Raw genomic sequence first — 14,273 nt, 5'->3', positions numbered from 1 at the left:
AAACATTTTTAACACAATTTTCACCAGATTTTGATGTATAAAATTCTCAAAGAAACTCATATGTTACTTCCTTTCATAAAGGTTGCTATTTTCTGTTTTTCTCAGATACTCAGTTAAGGTGTTGTGCTCTTTCAAAATTCTGATCGTTTCCAGAGAGAAAAGCCAGTGGATATGAACAAATATCATATAACAAAAAAGAAATCATATAACAACAACAAGAAAGTTTCTTGTGAACAAATTGAAAACAATAGGGGGCAGATAAACATCACAGAATAATCACCCAAAAGCTGTCAAACTTTGAAAGGAGACAGTGCTGTATGGAATTCTTTGCAGTAGAATACAATTCATCAGCCCCTGTGGAAGATGCAAGTCAAGAAAGAGATTGTAAGAGGAAGAATCCATTCATTAGGTGATATTAAGTACAGGCTGTGCCAAAGAATCCTACAAATGTTAAGTGAGAGACATAGAAAATCCCTGTAACTATTAATCTGAGGATTACTAAGGAGAAATAATACGTTTAGCCCAACTAATGTATGTTCGTTTCTTGTTTGTTTGTTTGTTTGTTTTTGTTGTTTGTTTGATTTTTTTTTTATTCAGTCATGAAAACTTACTCCGAAATTGTCAGAAAATAACTGAAGAATATAGCTTTTTTACAAAATAACATCATTCAGTGCTTGCTTTGCATACAAAACTTAGATCTTTCTTAACTCTGGAGCTGTAAGCAGTACTTCCTTAGGACATATTAAGATAGTACTATATAGAAAAGAGAAAAAAATATTTTCTAGTTATATCTTCCAATGAAACTAAGAGGGAAAATAAAACAGAAGAAAATAAATAAAAATGTTAAGAATGTGAAAAACAGGAACTACTTAAAAAAAACAGCAAACATTTGAACGTTGCATACTGTAGAAGAGGGAATCCCACAGTCCTGACATTTTCAGTTGATTGAAATGCCTTCAAGCTCATTCTGAGATCATGAAAAGTTGAAATAAGAGACCTACATAAAATTGTGTACATAAAATGCTTAACTGAAGCATTTATTTGATTAAAAGGGATGCTTTATTAAACTGGAAAACTTGGCATAGAATAAAAATTGCATAATTGGCAGTGCAATGGAATATCTTTCAAATATCCCTACAGTGTTTCCATAGAATAGATACATCTTGTCCGTGACCAAGTACAACTGCTTACAAGTATCCAGTGCTTTTATTATCTCTCTGAACAAATTTGCCATCTATTTTTGTTATATACTAATCACTGAAGAACAGATTAACCTATGATTTTTCCAAACTCAGAAAATTGTTGAGAATGGAAATGGTAGAAGTAACTCTCAAATTTTCAACTTCTTGCATTACAAGAGGAGGTAACAATGGAAGAATTTGAATGCTAAGGTCTGGGAAAGTCTTGTTGAACCTGTTTTCATTTTGAAATATTCTCTACTTACTAATTTTACACAATTTAGGTTATACTCAAAGAGATGGTAATTTTCAGTTACATCTAATAATAATATTAATAAAAAAAAGATTCCGTGCAATTTTGTAAGTAGTCACTGCTTGTTTTTCTAATTGCTTTACCATCTGTGGCACTGATATGGAAAGAGACTAAGGGTTGCCAGTCCTTCTCAAATAAATGATCTTGAAATCTTCCTGATTCTTCAAATTCTCTGGAGGAATTTAAGAATTTGAAGGTAAAATTTCTGTCTGTTAGAGAGGAAAACATCTAATCTCTTAATAGTTTCACAGATTTCCATTCATTCATTGATTAACACTAAATCTTCTTAGATCTATTTAGGTTTCTCTGTTCCCCTGGCATCTGAGTTGTTGGTCTAAATATGTTGAGTTGGCCTAAATATATTAATATATACCTACAGAATACACTCGAAAACTTCCGTATAAATAAGTTTCTTGACATACAGAAAAATGACTATCATATAGGTAATATTTTAACCAAACCAGGGGAACTCTAACTATGCAGCAACTCCCATTCTGTGCTGTAGTGTTAACATTGGGGATGGCATTAAGTCTTGACATGCTGCTGGAGGAAATAAATCTTGAAGTCTATGCAAAATTTTACCAAATAATTTCACCATTTAACATTTGAACAACATGAAAAACAAACAAACAAACAACAACAACGACAATAAACAAACAAACAAACAAACAAACAAGCCAAGCAATATCAACTGCTTTAAAATTTTAAAACACCACTAATTTCTAGGAGAAGCTAAATATGGCCTTCATCCTGCTAATTATTTTTTTTTTAAATTATATACATATATATATATATACAATTTTTCATAACATTACCTATTGGTATAGATCTGTTTTCAGTTCTGAAAACCACAAAGTGTAGGTCTAACACTAAACTATAAATCTATATTTACTTTATTTTTAATCCCACCCTCAAAAGAAAACTAACCCCTCAGACCAACAAGGATAGCAGCATATTCTATTTATTTTAGATTTTTTTTTTTTCCAGAGAACTAACTCTTGAAATGCACACAAATTGCTGTTCCCAGGAAAAAAAAAAAAAAAGAGGGGGGAGGGGAGGAAGAATAATATCTTTACAACTTTCAGTATTACACGGAATGGTATCTAAATATGTTCTATACTCTGTTCTGAAATGTCATTAATTACAATTTCTGATATTCCAACATATTCAAATACGTTAGTCTGACTGATAGCTCCACACTCAATCTGTTAGTGATGACATTGGAGCTCTTGTAGCAGAAGCATTACCCATGAAATACTGAATTTTCAATACTGTGTATAAATTGAGAAATCTCCATGTTCTTTGATACTAATTTAACACCTAATCCATTATGAAAATGAGAGGTGATAAGCTTCCAGCTTCTCATGGGCACAATGAAGTACACCAGATGGGATCATTTTTGTCAAACAAAGAAATGAGCTTATCACAAGATTTAGAAGTAATTTCCTTATGACTCAATTTTCTTCTCATACTTAACTTTATGTTATTCTTATCCAAACTTGAAAAACAGTGAGCTACTATAAGTACTTTGTTCTTGAATAGGATATTTCATAATCAATATGTTCTGTTATTAATGTTAACTGTAGCTTTTTTTTTCTCTCATCATTTTGAATTTTGATTATAACAAATCAATAGTCAAACTACCTGAATAAATTACAAAATTATATCATTCAATGTCATTAAAGTAACTTTTTTTTTTTTTTTTTTTTTTTTTTTTTTTTTTTTTTCCCTGTATATAGGCAGGTTAAAGATATTGTATCACTTCTGCTAAATTTATGAACAAATAAAGTATTGAGGCCTGTCTCCTGAAAACAAAACAAAACATTTTCTTTTTTCAAACTAAAGTACATAAATAAGTCGGAAATGTGCAATAGCTTGCAGTAAGTGCATTCCCAGTTAAATCAATGAAAATCTTTCATTGGTAGTACTTGAAAGTCATGGAAAGCAAAGGTGCAAAATTCAAGGTACCCATGACACTGCTGAATCTATCAAATGACAGCAGTTGAATTCAGTACAGAGGTCAACAGAATTTCTAGAGTAGCTCTATATTTATTTTTTCTCAGCAGTTTCTTGTATAATATTATAGTTTTATGATTTTCTGATACAGTGACTTAAATAATAATGCTGCAACTTACATAGTTACAAAATTATGTAAATAAATCAATTTATTCTATAAAACAAACAAACAAACACATCCTGTGATGATAGGTAGGTCACTGGCCTACGGAGGTTTGGTTTGCTGATTTGATTCATTCAATGCCAGTGATTGTGAGAGGTGGAAGTTGTACTAGGCAAGACATTGGAAAGAATTATTTTAATTTAAATTCCTGGAACTTTTAGGGTACGGATAAGAAAACTACCTTTAACTGAAACAGTCAAAGGAATCTGTGTCTTACTGAGCCTTAAATGAGATGCTGGATTTCTCATAAACAGAATAGACCGGGAATCTGAAAGTACAAATATTGTTATGTTTGTGTTTCTACTGTTACTGTAGCATTATGAAAGTGATTAACATAATGAGAGTAATGCATCTATTAGACTTTTTTGCTGTTTTTTTTTTTTTTTGTTTCCATGAGGGATCCCAAAAAAGATTCAACAGAACCTTCTTTCAGTTTATTTTGTCAGTATTAAATCATGGTGTTGAGAAAAAGAACTGAAAATTGTTTACATTGATCTTACCTATTTCTTTTCTTCATGTATTTGTGAAGGTTAAGATCTTAAAAACATAGGAGTTCCTGTTTTAGATGTTCATTTGTATTCCTTAACTTTTTGAGAAACCTCTTCAAATAAAAAATATTCAAGTTCCTTTGGTGCAAAAGCATTGAGCCTTTCAATAAACATCTCTAAGTAGATTAGATGATTGGTTTCTGAGCAGTTTAGATGGTTGAGTTAAGTTTCATCACTCAAATAGTGCTTGTTACTTTCTAGTATGCATTATTTGTTATTTGTTATTAAATGCTATATGCATTTTTGTTATTGCTGCATTTTTCTATCACAGAAATAGAAAATATTTCAGTTTAAAGATAATGATTTCCTGATTGTTGATGGCAAAAACAGACCAAAAAAGCTCACCTGAAAAGTTCTGCTAAGTTTGAATATTTTGAGTTATCTCCTTCAGAATGATATCCACTGATTAAAGAAAGAGATTACTGAAATTAGTCTCTATAGAATAACGTTAATTTTATAAATACTCATTTTTTTCTGAAGGTAGTTATGTTCTTGAGGTATTCATATTTACTTTTACACTATGCTTATCTTTTTATATATCTGTAAATCATTGATGGATCAATGGAACAAATAACAGACACTATTATTTTTAATTTTATGTTGAACAATGTCTGCCGGTAACAACATATTTTGTTGGTGCCATGTTCTAACTCAGCAATACTGTATATTGCCAAAATTCCAAAAGCCTTTGTAGTGGATACTTTATCATTTTTACATGGGTAGTAGTAGTGGCATATCTAAACTTTTGATACAGTAAAACAATAAACACTTGATCATTCTAATCTGATCTAAACACTAAATATTCAACAAGAATTAATGACCCAGGTCAGTCATAAATTTCCTTCATTACTCGTTGGGATGGGCATTTTAGCAGTTACACAGTTTACTTGAAATCTTTGCTCTATTATTCTCATAGATATAATTTATGCGATTTGTACTTCTGTTTAAGTACTGTTTTAAGTACTGGATAGCAACTAATTCTTTCCAAATCTGAGAGATATTTGGCCATATGTTTTTTATGTGTGCCTCCCCAGATTAATGCATCTTCAGTGTAGAGTTAGTATGATTTGCCCTATACAAACAGAAAGCTTTTCCTGATCTCTCCTTCTACAAGGAGGAGGTGAAAGTGCACCTCAAGCGTCAATGAGCTCTGTGATTCTTTTAACCTCAGGTGAGAAGAATAGTCTTCAATGCATTAACTGTAGAATGGTTGGGCTCTTGATTGAGATTCAGCCTATCATGATCACAGTTTGTCACTGTGATCACTCAGAGTGCTTTGCAGACAGAAAATTGCACTGCTATAAACCTTCCTGGGCTACTACTTGACCATTGTTATACATGTATGTTGATCACAAAATGAAGCTGTAAAAACACCAGAGAAAATATGTCATTTTTAGGCAATCATTTTAACAGTTCATTTTAAACAGAGACCCAATTTTTCCTGCAACATCTTCTGTGAAACTATTTTAGAAACTTTTTTTTTTTTTTTTTTTTTTTTTAACAGAATCAAAATGCCAGACCTACAGAGTGCAAAGATCCCACATTCTACATAACAAGCAAGAAAAATTGCATTGATAAATCTGTGGCTGAAAGAAAACACCCAAAGAACTATATTAAGGGATATAAAACCCATTTTTAACCTTTTAACAGTACATGAAAAGGTATAAAATTAAAAGAACATAAGCTACAAAATAGCACAGATATCAGTTCTTCTTTGGGGGGTTGGACCCAATGATCTTTTGAGGTCCCTTCCAACCTCTTCAATTCTGTGATTCTTACATCTATCTGTAAGATACTATAAATTTTCATAGTAGTCTCCTCAATTGCTATTAGGCAAGTATTTCTATGGCCTTTATTCTATATAATTATCTGTCCATTTTGTACCTGTATTGCATTTAAGCCATCTCTACTGGAAATCAGAGATGCCAATGAACAACTGGTATTGTCTAGCTGCATAACATAGCAGTCAAGCAGCTCTGGTCTGAAAAATTAGCTGGGCATTAACGAGGTATGTCCTTTAAGCAGAAGAAACTGTATGAGTTGGAGGCAATCTAAAGAAGAGCAAAGCAAAAGGTTAACAGGAGTGAATGTTGGTTTATGAAAAAAGATTTTAATTTTTGTATATAATTCCTATGCTTGATTTTTTATTTCATCTGGATTTCACTAATCTGATTTTTATTATGACATCTCAAACAGCAGTATCAACAAAACCGACAGGACAGTCAATTACTCTGGGTGAGGCGAAGAAAATCAAACAGGAAATAGAGGCACTGGGAACCTCTTAAACCAGCTTTTCCACCTGAGACATTGTAATACAGGATTGTACCCATGGAGTAAGTCAAGCTGCACAAAATCACAGTGATGACTCACTTCATGAATTATCTGAATGAATTCCTAACAGCAAAATGCCCTTTCCTCTGATCTGACAAAACAGTTGTGATGGTCCAAACTGGATGATTTTAAAATAATCTGCAGAAAATGCTAAGAGCCCTACCAACACTTCACATAGTCGTGTAGCAGAAGAAGATAAGCTCATTGAGACCATTTATCCTCAACTGAATGGAACAAGTGTTCCAGTACAATGAGACTGGTGTTGCAGTAGGAGAACACATAGCTGAAGCCTGAAACAAGACTAACTTGAGGAGACTTAACTGAATGCAGGAAAGTGGAAGGAAATCATAGTGTGGGACCTGAGCATGGAAACTTAATTTAGAGGATAAAAATATGCTGTGAGAAAGTGAGGTAGATGTGGCAGTTTCAGTGGAAAGCAAGGTTTTCAGTAGGGTTGTATTTTAGTTAAGGCATTCAGTTAAGGTTTGGCATATAGTAGACGGGAAAATGACGGAGGCTGTAAAGTAACAAAATTACAGGTATGTTTGTGTGCACAGCCCACAACATCCAGGTGATACTTCTGTCTCTATTATTGCCACCAACATCAGTGATGCTTAAATGAATTCATCTGGGGTTCACATCATGTTTCCAGGGAATAAGTCTGAATTAAGAAGAATAAAAGATGCTCACCATCTGTCCTTTCTTTACAACAGACAAGTTTCATAGGACTTTTAATAATATCTTTCTAGATATTAACTTTTATGAGAATATTTAAAAACTTTTAGAATTTTGAACCTAACTCCATATTTAATATGTATCATTCAATTTTCTGTTATGATTTGAAGCTGTACTTTGCTTCTATTTTATGATTACTGCCTTAATTTTCCCCTCCTCTTTCTGCAAAATATTTCCAGGCTATAGCATTGAAAATGAAACTTCCAAAAGAAAGTTATTTTTTGTCTATTTTAAACTGTTCTGAAGATTTACAGAGTCCTGTTTTCAGAAGGCTATTAGGAATGCTGTGCTCAGGGGAAGATACATTTCTATTATTGTGTAACTGACCCTTTAAAAATTCATAGATTATTCTAAAGGTTTTTACATACACGGTAGAAAGTAGAGACCATACTGCTTCTAACAGGAAAAAAGAAAAAAAAAAAAAAAAAAAAAGATGACTTAATGGTAGATTTTTTAAAATCTCTCAGTTCCTAAGGGGCTTTTTAAAATGTATCTGCCAAACCTTAAAGGATTTTGCTTTAGGAAATTAGAGCAGCCCTGCATTTCATTTTTAATACCATTATTCCAAGGTAGTCCCAAGAAAGGTAGGGCGGCAAAGTATGAATAGAACAAAATCTTATTTTTCTTAGAACAATATTAAATTTTCAATAAAATAATAACAGCTGAAAAGAAATACAAACCCTATGAAATCCATTTTCACACTATGCCCCTGGGCTCCCAAAGCCCTTCAAATTGCAGGTGACCAGTCCAACAGAAAATCAAGGCTACTGAACTGGAATATATAGTCTTTTAAACAACTCTACTTGAATTTGTGAATGAGAAAAATGTTATGAGGAAAATATATATATATATTTGTTATAATTGTCTTGTGCAAGAATGTAAAACTTTAAATATATCTTAAACATAGAGTAAAAATTCAAAATGAAGTACATTTTAGAGTAAATTTCTAAATGCACCTTTTCCTATTTTTTCTTTAATCCAAAAGCAATAAAGTAGAGTTATTGCAGCTCATGAAAAATAATTTTCTGTTTTTCAGCACGGAACTCCCTCCAAATAATTACCAGCAATGTAATTTTCTGCCCCTTTGCATTTACCTCCATTTAGCTAATCACAATCACATATCATAGAAGCTTTTCTCAGTCGTCTACCTTCACCCCCCTTTATTTTTTAAACAGAATTAAAAGAGAGAATTAAAACTTTCACCTGCATATTTTATTTTATTTTTTAAATCAAATATTTTAATGAAAATGGAAATGCTTTTAATGAAAATGTTTAAATCTTGAAGTGAAGCTCTTTCTTATTTAACATCTTTTCTTGATTTTCTCCAAAAAAATAATGTTTAAAATGTTAGCATAAACAGACATTGGAATGAAAGGAGTGATTTGGGGCCAATCAACAGTGTCATCTGAATTATTTGTCTCAACTTTGACTAATCAGGGCACTTCTGTTTTTCTTTAGCCTAAAGTTAGGTAGGTAAGGCAGTATGAATAGCTTCCCAACAAATACATTATATATTATTACATATGGTACAACAAATACATAATGCATAATTACTGAATTATTTGTCAGTTGAAAGTTTCCAAAGTTGTACAGCTCTCAGCTCCAATCCCATCACTGAAGGTTAGTGAACAACTTGCGCTGCTGGAAGGAAATTTAAAGAGACAATACCAGGGGACCCTCATAAACCTGTTACAACTACAACAGAAAATGGAATGGTGAATAACTGAAGCCAAGACAGACAAACCCAACAATCAGAAAATTATATCAATACTGGAGAACTTTATGCAAATGAAAGTGAGTGTCCTCAGTAGAAATGAAGTCTTAGGTGAACTTACATGTGTTTACATAGGTAAAATTAATCTCCCAAGGACTTGTAGAAAATTATTCCATCAATATAGGGAAGTGACAAGGCTATAGGATTAGCAGAATTAGAAATTGTATGTACAACACTGTGATACCCCCAGAACAGATTCAAATGTTGCTGAAGACTGACTTAAAATAAAAATCCTTAAAATATAATCTTTCTAAAATAAAATAAAATAAAATGCAATTTTACATTGTCATTCCATATAATTCATATAATTACTTAGGTGAAAACCCTCTTACATTTTCGAGAAGGATTTGTGCTATTGACTGTTCTAATCCAGTCCCAGTGCATTTACAGAGTTGGAACAAAAAGTTTGAAAGCTAGCCTCTGTCCCCTGTGTAGTACATGACTTCAGGAACAAGAATCTGCCAGATAGGCACTTAACAAATTACTGTTCCAGAAAGCTGCTTTTACCTCATTCTTTTGACAAGCTTAGATTATTTGAACTAGGCAATAAGCCAACTTTCATAGTAGCATGAGATGAATAAAACAGCACAATGTCATTATATCAATTAAAGGTATGTGATACTGTACTTGTGAGAGCAAAATGTGCAGAGCCATTGGGTTCTATCTGAGAACATGTTCCTCAAAGCAATTGGTTCTTATGAATATGGATGACATTTGTTAGAGGAAAGGGACATATGACTTTAGTTAAAGATGGATATTTTTTTAAGAGACAATGGTTGAGTGAAAGTGAAAACCAGCAAACCAAGAGCATGCAGTGTCACCTGTTACAATTCCTTCATTCCCGGAATCTTTTCTTACTTGTGTATGCAAGGCTATTATATTTACTTTTATTTTCAGTTTTCTGGGGCCTAAAGTTTCTCTCTTAAAACTTTCTTAGGTGTCATCATGCCACCTGTAAAAAAATCATTCCACTGTGAAAACACAGTTGTACATTTGCAAAGAATAACCAGATTTCCTTAATGACTTTAACTGAAGGACAAAACACTAATGGGAATCAACATAATTATACAAGTGCTTACATTTGTAGTTTGCACGTTGACCTTTTTCTCTCACTCTCTCTTCCTATTTTCTCCCATTTATAACTCCCTGCTACAGTGAAATATATTTTACGTGATATTTATATAGTACCATTTACCAATATTTACCAATAACTTCTAAATTTGGAGTATAAATATTTTATCATTATAATCCAAAAATAATTTTTCATGTTAAATGAATTTCTTATGGTATAAATTCCCTACAGTTCAAAAAACAAGCAGCACAAGATTCTGCTTATCTATCACTGCTACTTTCTGTATTGTGACACCTGAGGACTTGATTAGAGCTGAAGAAGAGCCTTTTAGCTTTTTGAATTTTTAGGATGAGCACTGACTTGTGCCATCTCAGAAACTTATTGGACCTTATTAGGAAACACTTGGCAGTTCCTGAGTCTGCTAAACATTTCTGAGTGTTCTTATTTCTCACATTGCTCTACTTGGATTTGCAATCCTCACTGTAAATTTTCACCCTAATTCATATTTTACCAGAAATATCTGTCAGCCTTAATCATAAGATGAGGTAAAATTTTATTCAGTTGGACTTCAGAGTTCAAATTACAAGACTGACAGAAATGTTTACTAATGAAACTAGTGTAAAGCAGCAGTCCTACTCTATGCCTGACAACTGGGATTTTGTTTATTTTTTAGCCTTTCTTATGTAGAGTCCTCAGTCTAGTGATTAGATTTATGGGTTCAAAGTCCATAAAATATGTCTTCTATAAGCAAGTTATGACTACATTCTTTCTATTTGTGTTTTATCAGTTTCAAGGCCTTTGTTTTTACTGCATAGCCTGTCGGTTTAAAAAATTAATATTTATATAAATTTCATATATTAAGTTGTTGAGGTTTTTTTGTTTGTTTGTTTGTTTGTTTGTTTTATCAGAGGCTTGGAAAATAGCCTTGAGGAATTTATCTGGAGAAAAATTTCTTCACACTTGAAAGTAGTTATTTACTTCAGTTCTTACGTAACTAGTCAAGGTATCTGTGATCTGTGCAAATGTAGATGCAGAAACTCAGGCTCTTAACAACTCACATCACACTTATTTTTTTTAGGATGTTTGCTACCTGCATCCCTTTCATATATGATCTGTGTACTAGACTCAGCCAAACCTTCTAGTTTATACTACTTACATTTACATTGCCACATGTACATGAAATTTGGTCAAGTATTAGCTTTCTGTTGAGGAGAAGGGCAGGGCAAGGGCAGAGCAAGGGCAGGGAAATCTGTTCCCAGGTTTCATAAAGACAGAAAATAAATAAACAAAATGTTTCCTGAAAAAATCTCAGCCTCTGCAAAATGCTATTTGAACAGCCACACTCTCAGCCTCTAACTCCATCCAGCAAGGACCAGCGACTGTAGACCTACCGTAAAGTATCAGGAGGGGAATTCAGCCAATTGTAATTGCTCTGATGAATGGATACCTGCCATTTTTAAGCTTGCTGAAACCATATGCTGATCCAATAGGTTAAGAGTTATCACTGTCATACATTTGAACTTACTATTTAAACATTGAAATCATACCCAGATAGCTTTAAAGCTGCCATGGTATGCATGTCAGCTAGCCTATGAATGTTCAAATCATCTGTGAATTTTCACTAAAGCAAAGTTCATGCTCAGTCACTTTGTGCTCTGTATTATATTTTTTGGTGTTACTTCACAGTGAAGTTCTGCCTCTAGCATGTCCATCTACAAGTTTTTTCTTCTTCTTCTTAAAAAAAAAAAAAAAAAAAAAAGCCTTTTCAACAAGGGAGGAAGGACTTAAATCTGTCTGGTATGTATTCATTTTTACTGAACACAAAACTAGAGTTGATAATCTGTGGTCACAGTCCCATCCATTATCTGGCACAGTGCAGAGAAAGGACATCAGGGTGCATCTGGATAGGATCTGCTTCACATGCCATGCCCCTTCTCTTTATTGCTGCTTGTTCAGGCATGAAGCAAAAACACTTCCAAGGAGCACATTCACACATTGATGGAACATAAACTTTATCACACTGCTTAGCAGTATGAACATTGAGGCTGCAAGTAAACCTGAGGGCACCTTGGCTAGCCTTTAATGGTTTTTCTACATTTTTCAAGAATACATCCTGCTGCTGAACAACACATAACATTGAAGGATGAGCCAGAAGGTATGCCTGATATATTCTTTAATTCACATAGAATGAAAATAACACACAGTTTATTTTTAATTTATCAGAAAGTGCAGACTAGAATTTAAGGAAATGAAATTAGAGATATCATAAATTATTTGATGTTGCTTAATAATACTATCTAAAAATTAAAAGTTTTGTATCCTATTAATTAAATAAAACTTTAATGACTAACACCATGCAATCAGTAGGAATGTAAGTTTCTCCAAACTGCCTTGATTCTGTTATTGTGATAGATGCAAGAAGCCAGATGCAAAGGGGTAGATGCTTTTTCACATATATGTTTCTGGCTTTTTCATTGAGAATGACAAAAACAAAAACAAACAAACAAACAAACAACAAGAACAACAACAACAACATAATTACCAATATACCACTCATGCCTCACTTAACCCAAAAGCCCTGGGCATTTTGTAGTATTGGAACTGAGCAAGTCATTTAAGAATCTTTGAGGATGAGATCATAAGTCTTTTTTTTTCTAAGATGAATATCATAGAGTGGCTTGTGTTGGAAAGGACCTTAAAGATCATCTAACTCCACCCCACCTGCCATAGGCAGAGATACCACCCACTAGATCAGGTTGGCCAAGACCTCATCCAACCTAGCCTTGAACACCTCCAGGGATGAGGCATCCACAACTTCTCTGGGCAAAATAGCATGTATTAATCCTAGAGAATATCACAGAATCACAGAGTGGGTGAGGTTGGAAGGGACCTCTAAAAGTGATTTGGCCCAAGCTCCTGGCTCAAGCAGGGCTACCTAGAGCAGGTTGTCCAGGACCACTTCCAAGAGGCATTCAAATATCTCCAAGCAGGGGAAACTCCACAACCTCTCTGGGCAACCCGTACCACTGATCCAACACCAGCACAGTAAATAAAAATAAAAATTATGTATATATATACATATATATATATGTATATATATATATATATGTATATATATACATATATATATATATATTTCTTTTCCTGATTTTCAGGAGGAACTGTGTTTCAGTTTGTGCCCTTTGCCTCCTGTTCTGTCACAACTGAAAAGAGACAGTCTCCTTCTTCTTTGCACCTTCCCTTCAGGTATTTGTTAATGAGATCCCCCCAGGCCTTCTCTTCTCTAGACTAAACAGTTCCAGCCTTTCCTTTTTCCAAAGCTTGGTCCACTTGGCCCCCAGCATGTACTGGTGTCTGGTATTATTTGTCCCCAAGTGCAAAACTTCAGATGAAGTGGCCTTGCAATGACATCTGCCAGCTCTCTCAGCACTCTTGGGTGCATCAGGGTCCGTGGACTTACATATGTCCATTCAAGTATACCCTGACTTGATCCTCTTCCAAGGGTACATCTGGCCTTCTTGAAGGCCAACAGCATCCTGGCTTGTGTAAGAAGCAGTGTTGACCAGCAGGTCTAGGGAAGTGTACTCGGCTCTGGTGAGGCTGTACTGTGTTCAGTTTTGGGCCCCTTGCTACAAGAAGGACATCAAGGTGCTCAAGTGAGTCCAGAGAAGGGCAACGAAGCTGTCCAGGTTCAACTTTATTTTGGATTTGGCTTTCCTAACTTCATCCCTGGATGTCTCAGTATTGCTTCCATATTCCTCCCAGTTTACCCATCCTTGCTTCCACCATCTGTATACTACCTTTTTGTGTTTAACTTTGGCTAGGAGCAACTTGTTCACTCACACAGGCTTTAACATTTTTTTTTATTCTTTTTGCCTGACTTCCTGTTCATTGTAATAAGCCTCTTTTGCACTTGGAAGATGTGGTCCTTGAATATTAACCAGATATCTTGTACACACCTGCCTTTCAGGACCTTAACCCTTGAGACTCTTCCAGGAAGATCTTTGAAGAGGCCAGAGTCCACTCTCCTGAAGTCCAGGGTTGTTAGCTTGCTTTTTACCCTCCTCTCTCCCCTCAGGATCCTGAACTTTATCTTCTCATCATATGAAGTATTTAACTAACAAATTATGGTAGTTTTATGAA

This window comes from Aythya fuligula, chromosome 5, assembly GCF_009819795.1.
Source record: "Aythya fuligula isolate bAytFul2 chromosome 5, bAytFul2.pri, whole genome shotgun sequence".
Classification (NCBI taxonomy): domain Eukaryota; kingdom Metazoa; phylum Chordata; class Aves; order Anseriformes; family Anatidae; genus Aythya; species Aythya fuligula.
This window is presented reverse-complemented; position numbering follows the sequence as displayed.